The sequence below is a fragment of the Triturus cristatus genome, chromosome 11 (genome assembly GCF_964204655.1).
Source record: "Triturus cristatus chromosome 11, aTriCri1.1, whole genome shotgun sequence".
NCBI lineage: Eukaryota > Metazoa > Chordata > Amphibia > Caudata > Salamandridae > Triturus > Triturus cristatus.
The window spans coordinates 267,220,300-267,243,542 of record NC_140594.1 but is presented as its reverse complement, the minus strand read 5'-3'; the positions used below and the strand labels follow the sequence as shown (position 1 = coordinate 267,243,542).

Sequence of the window (23,243 nt, the reverse complement as noted above, 5' to 3'; positions counted from 1 at the left end):
TGCCCTGCGTGTCCTAATTCTTAGCACCGGGAGCTTGTTCTTTGCTTTATAATCACCAGGGTAATGGCACCACAAGCCGTGTCAGAGGGTGCTGCTTCTTGCTGCCGCTCAAGTAGATTTCCTACTCGAGCTGAAGCATTCTCAAAGCGAACTGTAGCAACCAGCCGAAAAAACACCGAAGTTGATAAAGCATGCCAGGGCTCATCCTAGCTCTCAATTTGTCTTGCTCGCCAGCTTAATGCTGGCAAACCACATGTGAGAAAACTCTGCCACTGGCAGTTCAGAAAGATTTTCTGAAACTCCATGTGCCAGACAGAGCGCTGAGTAGACAAAGCACTGCAAAGTCCATCGCCCACCTCTAAAATAACACTAGGCTCATACCAAACTGTAAGTAGGCTTCACACACAACACTGCTAAACAATAGAACAGAAACTATGGCTAACTAAACGTAAAATAAAAGGTATCACTATAACACACAGAGACTATTTCTGCCCACCTACCTCCAAAAACCATCTAGAAAAATAACAACATTTCTTAACTTATCCAACGATCAGCAGCAGGTAACCACAACTCGCTCTTGGTAAGTCCCATGAAAAATTAAAGCAATAGACTACAAAAGTACACCTAATAGTAAAAAAGGGCCACTAAATGAAAACAAAAAAGAATATCTGCCTTTAGAAAACAATGAAACTTGAAATAAAAATTGTTGAAAAAGGTTTGAAAAGTATGTAAAAAGTGAAAAATTGTATTATAAAAATGTAAATAATTATGTAAAGTATAAAATAAATCACATTATAAAAGTACCAAATAATTTAATATAGTATCATTTATAATATACATTATTAGAAAAAAATGTATTATGTATAACAAATGTATATGGTTAAAAATAAAGTAGTACGTTTACAAAAAATTATGAACAATTCCAATATCTAAAATAATGTTTCAAATGATATAATGTGTTTTATGTTTTTAAAAAAAACTTGAGAAAAAAACAAAAATCCTTTTTATTTTAAGATTCCAAAATATGTGTTTAAAAAATGTAAACACATACATGAAATAAAATATAAAAACACTAAATAAAGAAAAATATAACTCACAACCTCTCATTTACTGTACCTTTTAAAAAGTCAAAACTAATGATGTATATGAAAAATTAAATGCTTAAAGTTTTAGATCTCATAACGCTGTAATATAACATATCAGGTTAAATATGTTAATCACTAAGGGCCTGATTATGAGTCCTCTGGACTTCCGTATTGGAGCTGGACTGAGAACACAAAGCAGCCCTGGAAATTGATTCAGACCGGCCCCAAGGGTGTGTGGGGGGGTGCTAGTGTGAAGCCCTGCTTCTTCACTACTCAGGCCCCCAACTCTGCTGCTTTTGTTACTGTACTGGGGGCCAATATTGCAGCACTACTGCTAAACGTACCCACAGTAACAAAAACAGCCCACTCTGTTCGAAAACTGCCTACCATCCTTCCAACCCACCGGAAAAAACCCTGATACCCGCTACGGCCAATCCTGCCTGGCCGTACTCGTGGTGGTGGCCCAACCATCACCATACTGAGGGCCCGCCCACAGTATTACAAGTGTGGTATCTCAATGTCACAGGACTGCCACAGTACCACTACATCTGCCAGGGATTGAGAATCCCACAGCAGTCGCGCAGCATTCAGGAGCAAGAATATGCTGGTGGTGCTGCTGCTGTACTGCTGAGCAAATTCTGAGTTGGACTTTCACTGCCCTTTTCATGGCAGTGAGCCCGCCATGAAAAGGGTGGTGGAGAGGCAGCAAAGGGAGCCCTAATAAGCCCCCCCTGCCACTCCTGGGCCTGGGGTGAATGTGGGGGGCACATGTAGTGCCTCCTAAATTTGCACCCCCAGTTACTGCACTGTGTGGCATGCATGCCACACCATGCAGGAAGGTGCAGTCAGTGCTCTGACGGCGGCGGGCTCCATGTTACGCTCTTCTGTGAGCCTAACAGCAGCCACCATCAGAACACCGCAGCACTGCCTGCCAGACCAGGATTGAAATCCTAATCTGGTGCCGTGTGCACAACAGCTTTGGCGGCCCTACAGTGGGTGGTGAGTACTATTTCCACTTCAATCTAAGCAATGTAAGGGAAAGTATTGTACAGTAAAGTGGTCACATTTACTATTCTCACACCAATTGAAGCCATTTAGAGGAAGATGGTGGACACTAAAGTGGTGACATTTACTATTTTCAATTACATCTAAACCATTTAGGGAAAGGCGCTACACACTAAAGTGGTCACATTTACTGTTCCCACTCAAATCTAAGCCATTTAGGAGAAGCTTTTGGACACTAATCGGACGACCTTTACTATTCCCACTCCAAACTAAGCCATTTAGGAAAATGTGTTGGATACTAAAGTGGTCACATTTACCATTACCTCACCAAACTAAGCCACTTACGGGAAGGAGTTTGGATACTAATGGAGTGGCATTTACTATTTCCACTTTATTCTATCCCTTTTAGGGGAAGGTGTTGGACAATGAAGGGGTGATATTTAATATTCCCACTCAAATCTAATCCATTTACAGAAAGATGATTGACTCTAAAGAGGTGGCATTTACTATTCCTACTCCAATCTAAACTATATAGTGGAAGTTTTTGGACACAAACGGTATGACAGTTACTATTCCCACTCCAATCTAAATCAATGAGGGGAAATAGTTGGACACCAAAGGGGTCATCTTACCTAATTCCAGTACAATCAAAATACATCTTTTGACAGTGTTGAAAACTAAAAATGACACATTATATATTTAACACTCAAAACAAAAATGTGTATTAACTAAATAATATGTAAAAAAAAAAAGAAAAATCATAAATATTTTAAATTAAAATGAACTTTTGAAATCTTGTAAAGACAAATAACACAAAATAATATTTAACTATATGGTTAAAAGAGTAATTGTTTTCTAATAAATATAATTAATAAATAATCATTTTGCATAATACATTTATCTAAATATAATACATTAAAAGCACAACAAATAACAAAATATTTCAATAAAATACAACTAACTTAAAGGAAATAAATGAAATTATACAAAACTATGAATAATGTTTTTCATATACTAATTAAAAAAACTACAAACGTAGATATTACACGAAAAAATCTGCAAGTGCTGTACTTTTTCTACAACATACTTAGAATTATTATTACTCAAATAAATATAATTCATCATTTTTTAATCAAATATACAAAATTACATGTAAAACTTAATAAATATTGAAAAAGCTATACATTATAAGATAACATTTATAATTGATCAATAACTAATGTAAATAAGTGTACATATTAATTATTTCCAATAAATACAATTGTGTACAACATTGGAAAAGAGTATAAAAAACATTTTAAATACTATAAATTACTGAATAATAACAAGCATTGGCATAGCCAATAGGTCTCGCCTTTGGGACCTTAGAAGTGTTTAGCCATGCAGCACATTATCACCTGCCGAGCAGAATTCTGTAATGGAACTAGTACTTATGTAAAGTGTTTTGATACCTTCATTCACGCTACATAATGCAAAAAATAAAAAGGAATGAAAGGAGAAGTGTCTGCAGTGTTCTGAGTTGAGGGAGCGAAAAGATGCACTCTGTAGAGTTACGCTGCGCCTACCTGCTGTAGATGTTTGGTTTTCTCCACAAAAGTTAGGGTAAAATGCTGATTGCTAACGTTCTTCTGTTTTGTTTAACCAGAATCATGATCATGACCATCCTGTCAACAAATGGTTAAGCATCACAATGTAGCTATTTCCTGAAACCCCACGAGGATCATTACCTTCCTCCCCAAGACAGCTGCTTGTTGCCTTCCAGGGTAGGCTTGTTGGCCAAGGCCCGCTCAGTAGACGGTGTTGACGATTCCGCTGAAAAGTAAGATGTCACTGTAATTGATTTAGTTTCTGTTACTTTGTGTTTTAGACACAATGAACTATGTTACAGCAAACAAATGAGGGACGGAATGCTGACAATGCAAACATTCTCCCCCAGTCAAAAGATCTGGGTTAAATCCATCGTTCTTTTGCCCACTACGCCACACCAGTTTGGACCCAGCCATATGCAAATCAGTCTTGACCCTGTGCCCCATGGGAACAGTCCAGACCGAACTGCCAGACCAGGTCCTCCCTGGACCAGAAACAAGCATCCTGGGACCGGTTTCAGGGTATGTCACCCTTCTTTAGCCAGGTTAGCTTGAATCCAGTGGCACAGTGAGCACAGGACCCACGTCTGGGCATACCCATCCCACTTAGGGCGAAACGTTTTACAGCAAACAAATGAAAGCACACTCTTGTGGAGGCTGGGTGGAGGGGACGCGCATTCTAATGAAAGCAGCAAGGTCTGGAAAGGAAACCTGACCCAAAACAAATGGCAGCCTGAGCTCCACCGCTACTGGCTCCTATTACATAATGCCAGTACCAAATCAGTACCAAATCAGAAAGTGAGCACAGTATAGAAAATCAGGAGCCGAATTGAAAGGAGGCGAAAGTGAGTTATCCCAGTGTGCAAGTGAAGGCGGTGCTGGAGTATGCTGCATCTTGGTGCAGAGTAACAGGTGTTTATTGCCAACCAAATGAATGTTAATTAGTCCGTCGGCCTATAGTAGGATGAAAGACTGAGCAGACGCGCTGGGGTTCGAACCTGCGGTTGTGAGGTCAAATATAAGATTAACAGGGTGATTGCCTTAAAGTTAAGATTGCATTATATAATGACAGTACCAAATCAGAAAGCGAGCACAATAGAGAAAATCAGGAGCCGTGTGTGTAAGCAGAGGCCTCGCTACCTCTGCCTTGGCCGTCACTGTCAAAACACGATTCTGCTGCCTTCCTCCTTCTACAAGTCAAAAGCAATGGGCCTACCATGACAGTAAATGCACAAGTTTCTCATTGCACACAGAGCATTGGCAGGGGTGTGCGTGTGCATTGGCATGTGAAGGGAGGGTTGGTTAAAAAGAATGGTGCGAGAGAGGGTGAGTGAGCACGGCAGCACGGTGAACGCGCTAATTAAAAACAGATGGTGACATGATCCCGAAAAGATGGCACCCCTGCTCGTAACCGCAAGCCATAGGCCATGGGTGGATACATTTACTGGTAAAGGTGGGACATGCAGCCGCCTTTGCCCAATTGCGTGCTGTCTTTTTAGAAAGACACACGCAAAGACCTATTGAAATAATGCAGAAAAAAACCACACATGCACGAGCGTGTGAAAAGTCCAGAGTGATTCCAAGAAGTTGTTTTCCAGGATAGTGCATGCGCGCTGCGCTAGGCTCGACCTAAAAATAAATAAATGTAACTTTGAACTGTCAATATGTAATTTCTTCCCAAAAAAAACAAAAATGTCAAAAGATTTTTGTTGGTTTTTTACATATTTTTTGCATTTGTAAACATAAAAACATTTTACATATGATTAATTAAATTATAGATCACATTTTTAAATATATATTTTTAAATATATCCATTTAATAAAATTAAAAATATCCAAATAATTTTTTAAACACTAAGCCTTAAAATGGAAAACTTTACATTTGAAACTACAAATGAAAAACATTTTTTTTTATTACTGACACACTAAATTTAGATACGCACCAACCCAAACATATTTAAAAAATCTCCCCAGCCTTTTTCACTAATAACCCAACTTACAGCTCCCATAACATTTTAAAACTTAAACTAAACCCCTCTAATTAAGATTTAAAGGAGTAATTATACTAGTCACAACTTATATTAAAAAAATTCAAAATGAAAAATCAACAAAATAAATAACATACAACACTAAGGGGCCGATTACGATCTCGTCCAGAAAGCATTTTGACCAATTTGGTTCTGGAATGCTTACAAACTACTTGGATCGGGGGAGTCTCACCGAGCAATTTGGATGCATATGGATACGATTTGGTCGGACTCCCATTGACTTCAAAGGGAGCCTGTGTTCTGAACGTGCACACAGGCTCCTATTTAAGAAAGGGGTGGCTGGGGAAAACCGTGCACCCTGTGGCAGGCTTTCCATGATGCCTGCCACATGGTGCATGGTTGGGAAGAGGGGACCATGGATACCTGCACGGGTCTGATTCAAAGGGCCCCGGAAGTAAGGGGGGCCTGCTATGGGCCCCCAAAGATGGATTCCGACAGCTGTTTCATTCTGGGCAAACCGAATCAGAACGGCTGTCTGAATCGGTCATCGTAATCGCTCGCTCGGAAACTGTGTCCATAGCGGTGTATGAATTGGCTCCGTAAGGCTCAATCTGTTTGAATGCCTTTCAGAACTGATTTAGACAGCCCTAACGGTTTCCGAGCATCGTGATCGGTCGATCAGAACTGTGTATGATTTGGTCAGAAACAATGGTTCCGAATCAGATTCGGCTAACCTGAATCTGATTCAGAGCTCATACTAACAGGATCGTAATTTACCCCTAAATAAATACTAAGAAAACATAATAAAATAACCATAAAAACTAAATCATGAACAATGAAAATTTAGAAAACAATATTAAGAAATTGCAAGATTTTCTTAACTTCAATATTTGTGCCCACAATATTTTTGACATCATGCGATTCTTGACAATTTTTCATTCAATATTTTGTCCAGACGCTCTTTAGCAGATCAAAGGTTGACTTTAATCCATCAAAACCTCTACAGAAAATATTGGTCAATGGTAAATTTCAATACATTAGCTTTGAAAGAAAAAGAAGCATGCTGGGCATGACAATCTTCTATTGGTACTTTGGGTCACTTTGTACATTACTTGAATACATTTGTGAAAAGAATTTCTAGTAGCTTCAGAATGTAGTTTAAACTAGATAAGTTAATTAGTTTTGGTTATGATCATGAGGATGACACTTCACAATTATCACAAAAGCAATTCTCATAGAAGATATGATGTTACTAGTACTGTAAAAAGTTATCTTGAGTATTTGGAAGAATAGTAAGCATCTGTGGAACTAGCATATGTGTTCCTAACAAGCACTAGAACAATATACATACAAGAATACTTGAATTGAGTTTTTATAATTACACACAAATTGATTTGTTTTCCTCTCTCGTACTTTTCTGGGGCATTTAGTTTGGTTTTTCCATTTAACGTTGTTTTCGTGCCCAAGCCAATATGTGAAGTGCTGTTGATTGTAAAGGAGATGTCAAAGATCTATTCAAAACATGCACATGTCCCTGACAAAAATTAGATTGAGTGTTTGTGATCTATGAACATCCTCTTCCTGGTGAAGACATGTGCAGCCACTGACATTTTTCCATATAACATTAGTGATCACGACCTGGGAATGTCAGCCTAGAATACTGAAAGCTACTCCAGCGGTCTAATGTTTTCAAGATAGAAATTCAACAATTCAGGACTATCAATTAATAAACCTAGTATGACTGTGCTGCTGTCTGTACCTTTCCATGCTGCTACAGGAGATGTGTGGTACTTGAATTCATGATCGGAGAGGCATGAGAAAACTCTGCTGCTTACCGAACTTTCTTCTGGTCACCCATCTTAGGGGCACTTTACCATGGTAGTGGGTTGGGAGTCCGACCGCCATTGCAGCAGGCAGGTGACCAGCCAACAATATGTTGGCGGTCCTGCCTGCCCTATTATGATACGATGGCCATAGAGGCAGTCGTAAAATACATTTTTCTACTGCGGCTTCTGCTGCAGCAAGCCACAGTGGAAAGAGACACTTTAGTAACACCCATGCACCGTGTGCCAGGCGCCATGCGTTGTCTGGAATACACTGCATGGATGTTTGGGGGCACCCTTTGTCACTTAGTAGTGGCCCACTGGAGACGGGCCCCCTCTTGGTGCCCCTCAATTCTGTTTCCATCTGCTTTTTCATGGTGATGGAAACGCCATGAAAAGGCGTTGCGAAAGGGACATCCATTCAAGATCACAATTCTGACAGCTGCCCTGACAGGATCAGGAGATCCTGTCGAAGGCGATGGCGGTCTATTACCCTAGATTCAAGAGTCGGTCTGCCTGCATCGTAATGCGGCAGTTAGCCTGAAAGGGCTGTCGGTGGGACCAACGGCCTGTCGGCTGTCCCACCAGCATTGTGATGATGCCCTTAGTTTCTTTTAAAACATATTTTTATTGGGTTTTCAAGGTACATAAAGGGCCATCGCCCGCTGTACACAAGACATATCAGGAGTACCAATATACATATAAAGCTGTAACCCCTGCTGAAACTGCAGGCAAAACAATATAAACTTAGCACAGGTAAGTTCAAACCCCACAAAACATATTGCATCTGGCTGTATGTGAGTACAGACTGTAGCATTATGTTGTCCGGGCTGTTCAGGGACCAATCGTGTATGAGAGGACAGTCTTATGAGGGGTCTGTGGCTGGTAAGGGAGGTAAGTCTATAGCCCGGTAAACCGCCCATTGGGACCATATTTTCCTGTGTTTTTGGGTACAACCTTGGTCCTTGAAAACTACAATCTCTGCTCCCATTCATCTAATCGGGGGCCTTTTTCCATCTGCCAATTCTTGGGGTGACGTTCCCTTCCACAGCTGAGCAATGTCGTGTTTGGTGTGAGTGAGGAAGAGTAAATGTTGCTTGTATCTGTTCCCACCAATCCCATCGGTACTATGGAGTAGGAATAATCTTGGGTCAAGTGGGAGGTCCCACGAGAGGACCTGGCCCAGGCAGGACGACACCCTGAACCAGAATGGCTGCTGTGCGCTACAACTCCAAACTGTGTGTAGGTAGGTCCCCTCCTCCCTCTCACATCTAAGACACATGGAGGACAGTAGGACAGCCATCCGCCACAGGCAGGAGCAAGTGAAGTATATACAGTGCATATATTTGAACTGGACGAGGCGGTAACATGAGGACACCACTGTGCCCCTTGGGCTGGCTAGGGCTTCAACCCTGTCATCATCAGTAAATTCCAGTAAATCCTCAAGCCATGCCGCTCTTGTCTTATGTAGTGTTGTGTGGGCGTGGTTGGTCAGTGTTTGGTATAGCTGGCATATCTTATGTGCTCCCATGTCCTCCGTTAGCAGGCGGCCCTCAAGGAGATGAAATTCGGTCAAGGTGTCAGCGAATAGAGAAGGGGTGAGTGCATGCCTTAACTGGAGATATTTATAAAATTGTGTCTTATCCAGCTGAAAATCTGTGTGGAGCTGTTGAAATGATTTGAGGTTGATGCCCTGCATGACATTTCCTAGGGTAGATATACCCAACAAGTCTCACTTGCAGACATCTAATGGGGCCACAAAAGGGTGTAGATATGTGCCATTCCATAGCGGTCGCGTAAGTAAAGCGGCCTTACCACCACATATGTCGTACTGTATATCTCCAAAACTGGACTACAGTTCTGCTGGCGGGAGGCAGGAAGTCTAGGTTCACATGACTATATAGAAGCTGGAGAAGGGGTGTATGCTCCATTGCCATGTGCTCTAGCACATACGCAGAGTCTGCTGGCGAATTATGCCACCATTCATTAATGATTAGTAAGTGAGACGCAGCAGTGTAGGGATAGACATCCACTGCGGCTGTACCACCGCAGTACGTGGACTGCGTACAAGTACTCAGCGCCACCAGAAAAACCCCATCCATTCCATAGAAGTTTGTTGTGTATATCATTGACTCATGCGAACCACGTGTGTGGTATGTGTTATAAAAAAAAATCCACTTGAAAAGAGGTAAGATGAAAGGTTTTTGATCCTCAGTTCCCAGCTCAAACCTCATGAGGCATCTGCCAACATTCTATTGTGCCCTCTAGGAGCATACTTGGGAGGAACCAAGGGGAAGGAGAGATGAGGAGGATAGGGACATACCAAAGGGGAATAGGATGAAAGGAGGGAAATAACAACACCAAGATTATAACACATCTTCCTTTCCATAGAAAACAAACCATGGTAAGTGTGTAAAGAAAACTCTTTAATTTCATAGGCTTTCTGCCATTCCGGAGACTTTACAGTTCTGTTACAGCGTTTAGAGACCGATTCCCATCCGGGTCGGAAGGGCACAAACGCGATCCGGCCGGAAAAACTACGCGCCGTATGCGTGTTTTCTGCCCGACTCGTACAGCTGTACGAGCGAGCAAGTACGATGCGAGCTACATGAAATTCACCGACCGACTCGTTTCCGGGTCCGAACTGCTCCGTACGTCTTGGTCGTAAGCTAACCGTGGCGTGCAATGTATGCGATTCACAACCGAGCCAGTACGATGCACATGTCGGACAGCCTGTGCGTGCTAGAGTGTCTGGCTCGCAAATTGTCTGGGTGGTTGCCTTTGGGGGTCCGCGTCAAACCCCCTGTCACCCGCAGCCCTACGACTCGGACACAGGGGGAGACCCATGGGTCTCCCCAACACAGGTATGTACGGTGCGGATGGCACCGACGCATACTCACTGTAGGGGGCGCACTTGTCCGCGACATACCCATTCAGTCAATGGGAGCCCATGTATGCGTCGTCCGACTGGTTCCCATTGACTTCTATGGGAATTCGACCGAACTGAGTCCGACAGCATACGGCTGCATCGTACTCGCTCGGTCAGACTGCAGGACTCCGGCTTGGTCAGAAAACACTCCGGATCCGGCTCGGTCGGAGTGCTTTCCGACCCGGATCGGAATCGGCCCCTTGGTGTCCAAACTGTCAGACCTTCCGCTTGAGATGTTGCTTGGCTTGTTACTATTGGCTTGTACTGAATATGGAACAAGTCTGTCCATGTTCCACTTCTTGTCATCTGCCATGGTGACTACATTTCTACTGACATCACTTATATTTTCAGGACCATAACATTTGATGTACCTATTAGCGCTGGTGACAGGTTTCTTGACCAGGGCTTGATGGCCAACTTTCCACTCGCATGGCTTGGTTCCCCATCTGAGATCATACTCATGTTTGTATTTTTTTTGATGGTGCAGGATCCTCTCTTGAGTATTTTGCTTATCACACACAGACCCCGGTTTGCGCCGTCTTAAGAGACAAAAAGGGGAATAGCCCGTTACACTGTTTGGGGTTATTGCGTGCGCCCAAATCATGTCCTTGATAGGTTGGATTATGGGTTTTTGGGCAGCCATTGCTAGTTGTAGTGTATCTTTTATCATTCTGTTGCAGGGTTCTACCAACCCATTAGCACGGGGACAATACAAAGGGGTAGAAATGTGTTTTATGGCCAGGCTGACCAAGAGGCAAAGAGTAATGTACATGTATTGCATGATGAACAAGTTTCTGTGTCTAGAGACAATAAGTTTATATTTCAAGTGAGTGACCAAGAGTTGGAAGAAAAAATGTATTGCGGCCCGCACCCACCGCACCCCCCTTCCTACACCACTGGGGTATAGTGAGTGGTAATCTGGATCTCTAGACGATTTTAGGGTGTTAGGGAAGGGTAGCATTATGAGGTTGATTGGGGTTTAAGGTTCAGGCATAGGTAGCTTAAAAGGGTAGGAAGGTTTTTAGGGTTCATGGACAGATAGAGGTAAGGAGTAGTAAGGGGGTTTTAGGTTTCAACTAAGGGTAGCTATAATGGGAAGTAAGGGTTTTTTGATTCAGGGATGGGTACCATTAAGGGACAGTAAAGGGTTTTATGATTTCAGGAAAGGTTAGAATTAAGTGTTAGCAAGGGATTTTTAGGGTGTAGGGAATGTAGCTTTAATAGACAGTAAAGATTTGTTTAGAGTTCAGTCAAGGCTAGCGTGAAGGGGAAGTAAGGTGCCTCTAAAGTCCAGGGAAGGATGCGTAAAGGGGTAGCAAGAGGAGTTAGGGTTCAGGGAAGGGTAGCAGTAATGGGTAGTTTGGGGTTTTAATGGTTCAGGGAAAGGAAGCTTTTGGGGGCACTAAGGGGTTATTACAGTACAATTAGATTTTAAAAAGCATGTAACAAAACAATTGTTTGCAATTCAACTTTCTTGAAATAGTCATAGCTATTAATGAAGGACAAAACATTATTTCCTTGACCAATTCAGCTCATCTTTTAAGTAGTAAACATTTTGAAAGTCAGATTTATTACATAGGGCCACCTCTTGTCGCCTACATGGTTAAAGTCAGAAAATTAGAGAGTCCACCCTTTTAGGCTTAAAACATAAGTATGTTTTGGAGTGATTGATGTGCAAGTTCAAAAGAGCAACAACAACATCCTTGTGGTCATAGTTCAGTGGTCCAGTGTGACATGTGCAACACCTTAAGCCTGTCATGGCATGTTAACCATCAGCACTTTGCAGGCCAGGATTCCCATTCCTAAAATATGAAGTGCAAGTCCCAGAATGAAATCTACAGTTAAGCCAGAACTGACCGATGGAAACACACACAAGTGACTTCGTAGGAACTACGCAGCCGCACCTTGTCGACTGCGAAAGCGCACGCCTAGCGATCAGGTGTAGTTATACATAGCAAAAACCACAGCAGTGACGCACAACTGACCTTGAGCAAAAGAGGCTGGTCTCTAGGGATTGTCTGAAACGTTACTGAGAAAGCAGAATAGTGGAGAATATATGACTGCATTGAATGTAATCATACTCTTTGCAGCTACAACATTCCAATCACATCAACATCTGTGACAGGCAGAGGCTCAACTAGAGCCAAATCTTTTTTTTTGGGGGGGGGCTTATAAATATTTTGGGGGGTGGCCTAATTCTTCCAGCAATAGGCAGAGTTCAGATGCATGGGGCTCTAAGAAGGGGTGAAAAAACAACAAAGCCTTGTTAACAAGTAAATGGTATTTTATAGACCTGTGAAGTGCTCAAAAACTGTCTGTGTGTGTGCCCGGGAAGCTGTCTCAGCCCAGGCTCACACACAGGACAGAGGGGGGTGGGGTGGCTGAAGCCCTTTGAGCCCAAGCTCAAAGCCAAGCCAAGCCAATGCCAAGTCATGTCTTCCCTGGACCGGGATGTTTTGCCAATGTGCAACATTCCGTCCATCATCTTGTGTGTTTTGCTGTTCGCCCCATGTGGGAAGGGTATGCCCAGACGTGGGTCCTGTGCTCACTACGCCACTGGAGTCAAGCTATCCTGGCTGAAGAGGGGTGAAACCCCGAAACCGGTCCTAGGATGCTTGATTCCGGTCCAGGGAAGACATGGCTTGGCAGTTCGGGCTGGACTGTTCCCATGAGGCACAGGGTCAAGACTGATTTGCATATGGCCATGTCTGAACTGGGGTTGCGTGGTGAGCAAAATAACGATGGATTAAACCCAGATCTGTGACTGGGGGTGAATGTTTTGCCAATGTGCAACATTCCGTCCATCATCTTGTGTGTTTTGCTGCTCGCCCTATGTGGGAAGGGTATGCCCAGACGTGGGTCCCAGGCTCACTACGCCACTGGAGTCAAGCTATCCTGGCTGAAGAGGGGTGAAACCCCGAAACCGGTCCTAGGATGCTTGATTCCGGTCCTGGGAAGACATGGCTTGGCAGTTCGGGCCGGACTGTTCCCATGAGGCACAGGGTCAAGACTGATTTGCATATGCCCATGTCTGAACTGGGGTTGCGTGGTGAGCAAAATAACTATGGATTAAACCCAGATCTGTGACTGGGGGTGAATGTTTTGCCAATGTGCAACATTCCGTCCATCATCATGTGTGTTTTGCTATCTCATATCTGGAACACTTCCCTTGATTCCGGTGCTTTCCCAGATAGGTGGAAACACGCCACCCTTCTCCCTCTGAGGAAAAAACCAAACGGAGACCCAGGAGATCTCAACAATCTCAGGCCAATTTCATTTCTGCCCGCGCCGGGAAAAATGCTAGAGAAGTTGGTCCAGTGCCAACTGACTAACTTTATCGAGAGCCATGGCTCTTTGCATGACACACAATCTGGATTCTGGGCAGGATTCAGCATGGAGACCGCTCTATTCGAGGTGGCTGAGTCAGTGAGAGGGTCGCTCGATTCAGGGGCATCAGCACTGCTGGTGCTCCTGGATCTGTCTGCGGCATTTGACACAGTCGATCATGCCTTGTTGGTTCAGAGACTACGAGACATGGGCTTCGGAGGGGAAGGTGCTGGACTGGTTGAAATCATATCTGAGCGGTCGCACTCTGAGAGTCGCCCTGCAACCAATCGAATCAAAACACCTAAACACCTTTGGTGTGGTGTTCCTCACGGCTCTGCGCTGAGCCCTCTGCTCTTTAATCTCTACCTAGCTCCACTTTTCTCTTTGATCGCCAACTGGAGGGTGAAGGCGAACTCCTACGCTGATGATACCCAGTTGGTTTTCCCATTTCGAGAGCAGACGGTAGATGCCTTCAAGAATTTTAAAGGCTGACTGAGAGACGTAGCTTTATGGATGAATAAAAACAAGCTAAAACTCAATGCGAGAAAAACAGAGGTGCTGTTCTTTGGAAAGGGCCCGGTGCCAGCACCAGATCTGTGGTGGCCGTCAGAAATGGGCCCTCCTCCTACCCCCCTACTAATATTAAAAATGTAGGCATGAAGTGGGAGGCTGATCTTTCCTTTTCGGCTCAAATTCAGCAGGTCTCTGTTACTTGCTTCAGCAAATTGAGAAACCTCCACATATTTTTACATTTCCTGCCAGAAGACTGCCGCAAATCCGTAGTCCATGCCACAGTGACATGTAGGCTGGACTATGCAAATGGTTTATATCTTGGCCTTCCTAAATATTCGATTAGACGCCGTCAGATGGTACAGAATGTGGCTGCGAGACTGATCAGACGCATTCCTTTTCGGCATCATGTCTCTCCGCATCTACACGAGCTTCATTGGCTCCTAGTAGCCAAAAGAATCGAATTCAAGGCCATGACTCTGGCCTACTGGGCTCTAAAAAGGAAATGTCTTGGATATCTGAAACAGAGACTATGCTTCTATAAGCAAATTCAATCCCAGAGGGCAAATTCACAAAATTTGCTTTGTACCCCCCCTTTGCGAAAGCCCGTCTGGGTGGAAGAGCGTTCTCAGTGAGGACGGCCAAAATGTGGAACGCCCTGCCTAGGAACCTCTGCCAAGCTGACTCAGAGACCAGCTTCAGAAAAGCACTGAAGACATGGCTCTTTAGGCCTGACTAGGCGTAGGATCAGTGCTTGGACCTCTATGCGCGTAATGCCTGCTGTTAGAGCACCGGGACACCTCTGTTCGAGGTAGCTGTTTGCGCTATACAAGCTCCAGTATTATTATTATTATTATTATTATTAATAAATTCATTCGTTAAAGTCAACTCAATATGTACATTTATCTAAACATATTATTAAAAAATCACTTTACAATCTCGTTCCATTCTGGAAACACAGCGGCGGGCCAGACCTTCCGGTGACCTGCACATGCTTTTGACTTAAAGAATCTAACAGATGCCAGAGTTGCATTAATTAAGATGTTTTTCAATAATCATTCCCTGCTGGTCACGCTACAGTAACCAATTGATTTGCCCAGGGGCAGTGAAATACAACTAGACTTTGTTTGTTTTAGACATTTTCTATTCTAACTTGAAACTAAATGTACAATAAAAGATTGTATAATATGTCTTTATAGCCTGCCGTACTATCGCAGCTTTAAAGGCCCAAGCATTTAACCGAGCGGGCCTTTAATAACCAGTACAGCCCAGTTACAGCGGCCTACAGAGCTATTGGAACATATCACCCCATGAGGGTAGAGTGTCCTAATAGAGACAACAAAGGCATCTGAGCTGATATTAAAGCGAATGATGTGCAAGACCATAGCTTCTATGTGTGCCCTGTGATTCGTGTTAGGCCATAGCTCCTGGCATGGGGTGGCAGCGGCAATCCGGGGAGCTTGGCAAGGAGCCCATGAGCCATAGATTGCCCATGGTTTGGGTGCTGCCCTGAATCTGCAGGGCACACACCTGCATTATATGCAGTTGTATTGTATTGTAATTGCATTTGTATAGCACTTACTACCCCTGGCGAGGCGTTGAAGCACTTTGTTTGGCGAGTAGCACGCTACTCCGGGACCCATAGAGGATTAGTGTTGAATTAGTATAGTGAAACATGCAAGTACATTTTATGTGGTGGATAGGTTAGTCAGTTATTTGGATTCGGGAGGATAGCAGAAGGATAGAAGAGGAAAAAAGGTTTGTATTCGTATAGCGCTTGTTACCCCTGATGGGGTGTTGAAGCATGCTACTCCGGAAACCCAGGAAGAATTAGTGGTAAATTAGTATGGTGAAATATGAAAATAATTTGAGTGGTGGATATTAGTCAGTTATTTGGAGTGAGAAGGATAGTGGAGGGATAGAAGGGGAAGAAAGGTTTGCATTCATATAGCACCTGTTGCCCCTGATGGGTGTTGAAGCGCTTTTCTGGCTTTTCTGGGGAGTAGCACGCTACTCCGGAACCCATAAAGGATTAGTGTTGAAAATTAGTATAGTGAAATACCAAGTAATTTGAGTGGTGGGTATATTATTCAGTTATTTGGATAGAGAAGGGTTAGTGGCAGGATAGAAGAGGGAAAGAGGTTTGTATTTATATAGCGCTTGCTACCCCTGATGGGGTTTTGAAGCTCTTTTTTGGTGAGTAGCACGCTACTCTGGAACCCATAAGGATTAGTGTTGAATTAGTATGGTGGAATATGGAATTTGAGAAGTGAACATGTTAGTCTGTTACTCTGATTGAAAAGGATAGTGGAGGAATGAAGATTGAAGGATTATTTTTTTTAAATGTATTTCTTTTTTTAGGTCATAGCAGTAAGAGGAGGCTTTTGGATGAGTAAAAAGGGTTTTTGGAGGGGAAGAGTCAGAGGGAAGAGTTCAGAGAGGTTTGCTTTGGGGGATCGGTATAGTAAAAGAGGTATCAGATGATGCAAGGAGGGGTAGAGTAGAAGAGAGTCTAGAAAGGGTTATTTTGGGGATCATAGTAGTGGTATGGGCTTGGGATAAATGAGAGAATGGATGTAGAGGATATATTGATAGATGTATAGAGTGAGAGATAGGGTAGTTCATTAGAAAGAGTAGTAGAAAGTAGTTTGAGATGAGTCAGAAAGTTGGGCTAGAAGATATATTGAGAGAAGTATAGGTTGAGAAATAGGGTAGTGCATTGGAAATGCCAAATTAGAAGAAAGTGATAAATATATAGATTCATAAGTACATTGAAAGTATATAGATGCACAAAGGAGGTAAGTATGTGAGGTTAAGGATATTGGTAGAGGTACAGGATGATAAATAGGATAGTGCATTGGATATACTTTTTCTAGAGAAAAGTAACAGACACACAGATCCAAGTACATGGAGGTACATAGATGCACAATGGAAGCAAGTACATATAGACCAAAGATGATTTTTTTAAATTCTTTTTTAACAACATAATTACTCTACATGTTTATACAAAGCAATACACAAAGATAGGTACACATCTATAGTGAAAATAAATTGTGGGTGGGTATTACTGAATGGGAACATGGGCAGCGTTTCTGGCCCTGGTCCCGACCAGTCTCGAACAGGCTCAAACAGGCAACTTCCCTTGTCCTCTCCGCCCTTAGCCTCGATGCCTGGTCTGAGATGCCCTAACCCTGGCCTTGTATAGCCCTAGTAATCAGGTGACCCCTTCAGCCACGGGGAACCCTAGCCCTAACACTATCCAATCACAACACTACCCCTTAAATCTGAAACCAGTAGGAGACCAGGACCTCACAGCCAATCTTAGCCCTAGTCCAAGCAACCAATCAGTTTAAAAAAAACCTGATCTCTACGTACAATAGAGGCCCTAGCCCTACCAGTAGTCCCAACCCACGTCCAAGCAACCAATGGCAAAGGAAGCCCTAGTCCCTACTTCCAATAGAAATCCTAACCCTAGCCCTAGTCCCAACCCTACATTGATTGAATCACAGACCCAAAAACCAATCAGAGTCTTCAAATACCCAACCAATGAGGACACTAAACCTAATCCAATAGAAACACCAGATACAACCACCAATCAGTGTACACATGTACCAAACAATAGCAAACTATATAAGGTCCCAGCTACCTCAGACAAGGTTTGCCGGCCAGGGAGTTGGAAGCTGCTGCTCTATTCAGATTTCTCCTAGGAGACAGACAGGCTCAATCCACACTTTGAACTTCTGCCGGTAAGGGCCTAACAAACTTGTCCTCTAACAATACCGTTTGAATAAAACTTTAATCCCTCTCCTGGCCAAAAAATGAAGTGCACAGTTGAAACAGCACACAGCAGATTAATTCTATCTCAGAGCATCCTCTGATGTAGAATATTCCTGTTGCTGGGGGGAAAGGGGGTCTGGTTTCACTGACTTGTTAACACAAAATGGTGGCTGGGGTGCACTGCTTAACATACAGGTCTTAGCACAGAGCAAAGGAGAATTTGGAGGGAAAAACTGGTAGTCACGGGGAATGAGAGGGAAAAACTACAGAGTTTGGACTGCAAATCCCACAATTCAACAGGTTAAATGGAAGCAGTCACGGGCAGCAAAAACCACAAGTTTAAACACAAAACAGGTGATAAATTATGCAATCACGGGCAGGTTAAAACTACAATTTTAAAGTGTAACAACTACAGGCAAAGACAATTAAATACATTTGACACAAGATGGTGGCTGGGGTGCACTGCTTAACATACAGGTCTTAGAACAGAGCAAAGGAGAAATTTGTAGGGAAAAACTGTTAGACAATGCACTTTCCTGCACCTTGTAATACAGCAAGTCCCAGCCCCACCCCTCTGTTATTGGGCACCAGAATGTGCCAGTGTCTCTCTTTGAGGAGGCCGGCAGTGGTGGAAGTCCAGGCCCTCTGCTTTGTGTCTCAGCCCCAAGCTTGTCATGACTCGGAGTCCGGCGGTCCGAGGATCCAGACAGAGGCAGTGGGGCGTGTCATGCGCTTGCTATCTCGGAGCCCTGGTCATCTCCCATCAGCTTTCCACTGTGTCTTTACATGTCCCTCTATGCAGTACCGGGCTCGTCATGGGTGGCGGGACAGGTAGTTCTTTCCCGGGTTCTTGTGTAAACTCACCCCCTTCTGTTTTCCACTGTCTTTTAAACGTCTGTTTTGGAGGCAGCAAAGGTCAGATTGCACAGGGCGCCTGGGTCTGAGGCATACGTGCGCTTTCTTACCCACGCACTGTGCAGTCCTCCACCTCCTGTTATACATTGTCTGTTAATGTCTCACTAATGAGGGGAAAACACCTAGACTGAGGCAGACACGCACTCTCTGCGTGTCTGCCTCAGTCTAGGGTCTGCGGAAACCCTAGGCTCTGTGCTCACCTGCTTTATGAGCTCCGTGATGCAGTGGATGCTGCCAGAGTCAGGGCCAGGGTGCCCATGCACTGCTTCTCCCTCTCGCTGGCCTTCTGGCGCGTCTCGGGAGAGATGGGCCACTTGCGCTTCGTCATGGGTGAGTGGATGCTTCTTTGTGAAAGCAGCTGCTCAGGAAATCATTTCTCCCTTCATTCTCTGTCCGACGCGTTTCGGGACTGCGCCCTTAATCATGAACAGCTTAGATGAAAAGACGGCAAACAACGCCTCACCCCGTGAGGCCGTTTCCACGAGGGGCAACTCTTTCTTGATTCATGTTAGTGGCCGGCCCGGCCACGGAGAGGCCCCACCGCGCTATCAGAGCGGGTCCGTCTTTGCTTACACAAACGAGACATACGGAACAGGAGAGGCTTCGCCGTTATGAGAGCGGCTCTTAAAGACATTTGTTGGTTCCTGTGGTTATTTTGTTTTAAGAAACTGTACAGCAGCAGGCCACTTGGGTAGCCACTGTTGAACTACCAGTCCCACAATGCCTGGCTCACATGAGCGGAAATAAAAGAGGAATTGCTGGTGGTTCTGCGTTGTTTGCCGTCTTTTCATCTAAGCTGTTCATGATTAAGGGCGCAGTCCCGAAACGCGTCGGACAGAGAATGAAGGGAGAAATGATGTCCTGAGCAGCTGCTTTCACAAAGAAGCATCCATTCACCCGTGAGGGCCTTTCCACGAGGGGCAACTCTTCCTTGATTCATATATATATATATAAATATATATCGTCTTTAGGCGCCACGTCTCCTTCCATCCATTCGGGTCGGGGCTCGTTCCTGAGCAAGCGCCACTGCTCGTGTAGATTCTCTGTCAGCTCACAGATTCTTCATCTCCTGTGAGTACGAGCCACACGAATCCAGTTGAATTGCAATATTTAATTTTTTACGGGCAAACAAAATGACGCGTTTCGAGCAAACGAGCTCTTGGTCACATGACCATAGGTTCCGAGTTCAGTGTATATTAAAGTCATACAAGAACATAAACAACAGACTTTTCAGTTCATTCATTTAAAAGAAAAATAGCAATGGTATTAACTTATAATCCATCTAGCTGCTGTGCAATGGCATTTCCAAACATAAAAATATAATTAGAGAATTTAAAGGAACACCATTCGTTTTCCAAAGCGTCTCTGTGAAAATCACATGTATATAGAAGACATGCAAAATTAACATACTTCATTGTGTTGTATTTATTTAAGGTCATTATCAAACTTATAGTAAGTCAACTAACACATAGGCTTGCCACCGAAGAGATATACAAGTTGCCATCCTCACAATTTTAGGTGGAGCATACCCTTCGGTGAGTTCCTTCGTGCGAAAAGAAATTGTAGCACGGAGGAATCATATGTAAGAAACAAAAAAGAGATGTCAGAGAGATTCCTTGCCTTGCCAGAGGATATCCTTACATGATGCTGAAGAGAGGTGAGAAAAGAGCAGATGCCATTACCAGAAGCGAGGCATTGTACAAAGCACCTAGGAGCAAACAAATTGAAACAGAGGCTCCTATCAGGTTGATTACCACCTTTAATTCACAATCTAATCTTTTCCAGCAGATTGTTAAGAAAAGATGGGATATCCTGACGCATGATAAGATACTCAAACAAAAGTTAGGCCCATATCCAGCGATCACCTACAGAAAGGGCACCTCGATTAAAGATATGATTGTAAGAAGCCACTTCAGTAACACCAAACCCACCTGGCTAGACAAAATAGGAGGGTTCCATCGTTGTGGAAAATGTAAAGCGTGCAGCCACAGCGTTAATGTGAAAGAGGTAGTCCTCGAGAGAACTAAGAGAAAGTGGTATATTTGTAAGAATATACAATGCAGCACAGACTTTGTGATCTATGTGATCACTTGCCCTTGTGGCAAGTGGTACATAGGTTCCACCACTTTTCCAGTGAAGAAGAGAATACTGGAACATTGGCGTGCCATAACCAACAAAGACTTTAGTTACAGTACAGCCAGACACTTCCATAACGAACACAATGGAGATTGGACTAAGGCGAAGTTTTTTGCCCTAGATACTATAACTAAAGACCCCTGAGGAGGGAACAGAATTCAGGCCCTGCGTAGAGCAGAATCCAAGTTCATCTTACAAGCAGGAAGTGTAGCCCCATTCGGGATGAACAATGATGAAGAGATGCATGTGCATCTGTAAACTGTATATTGTTGATAGATGTGGTTTTAGCCTCAAGACATCCAGTTACTCCTGTTCCGTGTTATATGAGTTCAGTTTAGGTTGCAATTTTAGCTGCTGTGTATGGTAATATTCATGAAACACTTAGTTAATTGTACTAGAAAATGTATTCATGTTTTTGAAATAGGCCGCCAATCATGACTGCAGAATTTATCTTGGTTTGTTTTATGACCCCTGTTGTAGATATACATCTAGATCTAATTTTTATTCTTTTGGTAGGTGAAGTCCAGATATACTACATTATAAATGTGTGTTTCACGTGATACTGTACTGTATGTTTTAATATATATTCTACTTTTGTTTTTTACATCTAGATGGGACCTGGAAGCTTTCAGACACCACCGTTACTGTTATCTGATACGAGCACGGAGCATTTGGTGACTATTGTTTAGCACCATCTCCTTAAGGGTCACCATTATACTTATCATAGTATGAAATAACATAGTTCTAAACTCACTTTTCTTGAGTTAGATAGGGTACTATACCTTGATTTCTGGTGGAACCTATGAACAATGAATTGTTTATCTTATTTGTATATCTCTTCGGTGGCAAGCCTATGTGTTAGTTGACTTACTATAAGTTTGATAATGTACTTATATAAATACAACACAATGAAGTATGTTAATTCTGCATGTCTTCTATATACATGTGATTTTCACGGAGACGCATTAGAAAACGAATGGTGTTCCTTTAAATTCTCTAATTATATTTTTATGTTTGGAAATGCCATTGCACAGCAGCTAGATGGATGATAAGTTAATACCATTGCTATTTTTCTTTTAAATGAATGAACTGAAAAGTCTGTTGTTTATGTTCTTGTATGACTTTAAATACACTGAACTCGGAACCTATGGTCATGTGACCAAGAGCTCGTTTGCTCGAAACGCGTCATTTTGTTTGCCCGTAAAAAATAAAATATTGCAATTCAACTGGATTCGTGTGGCTCGTACTTACAGGAGATGAAGAATCTGTGAGCTGACAGAGAATATAAATATATATATATATATATATGTAACTTCCACCTGATGCTGCAGTTCCCGGTTCCCTGCCTTCGGCGTTGGTGCCTGCCAGCGGCAACAGCAGCCGTTTCAAATTTTCACAGAATGTCCAGGTAAACGCCCCAATTGGCGAGAACAAAAGAGGCGGCACACCAGGAGAAGGCACACTAGTTTATTGTGCACTATGTGAAGGAGGACGCGTTTCGGCGTTAGCCTTTGTCAAGTGTTTTGCCTCACTTCAATTTCCTCTAGAAATACATCCAATAGTGTATAGACAGAGAAGAGTTATCCCATATGTTTTGAGCATTTTTAAGCTACAATGAGAATAAACATGTTCCTACATTAGTGCATGTCTAGTCATGTCGCATCTATGATAAAATGCATGGTTAATATCATATAAATAAATTTGTGAATTCATATAAATAACATTCATATGTGAATAACATAATGTCAATAAAGTTTTTCAATTTCAATTCCCAATCGGGATACAGGTGCAATGATGCCTTAATTCTCATACCATTCTTTCTGATTCCATAATCGGTTTGGCAGTGCAGTGGGTATTAATAGAACAGCATTCACATTTATACGAGTGTATGTGCAATACTTGTCTTCGCATGTCATCTAAGCCTCTCTCCACGTTCCGGTGAAATAAATCATATTCTGTTCATATTTACAATCACAAGTCAGTGAATGAATGATCACGGAATAATATTTGGGGAGATAGTGCTTGTAATAAGGGCATATCTCAATATCCTGTTGTTACGTGTTAATCACGTTGTGCATTTAATCCCTCCGATTTGTCCGGCGTACATTTTTTATGACGGAATGGACAATGGCCGACTTTGTAATAAATGGCATATATATATAC

At 43.0% G+C, this 23,243-nt stretch overlaps 1 protein-coding gene across 1 annotated transcript in view; it reads left to right on the top strand.

Moving 5' to 3' along the window:
* The window catches only part of LOC146783988 (solute carrier family 2, facilitated glucose transporter member 11-like), a 422,910-nt gene extending 401,082 nt beyond the window's left edge, over window positions 1-21,828 (top strand). The window contains exon 13 of the mRNA XM_085636191.1: window positions 21,692-21,828. The gene's annotated coding sequence lies outside the window, so the exon portion shown is untranslated. The remainder of the gene's footprint in view (window positions 1-21,691) is intronic.
* The last annotated feature ends 1,415 nt before the right edge of the window (window positions 21,829-23,243 follow it).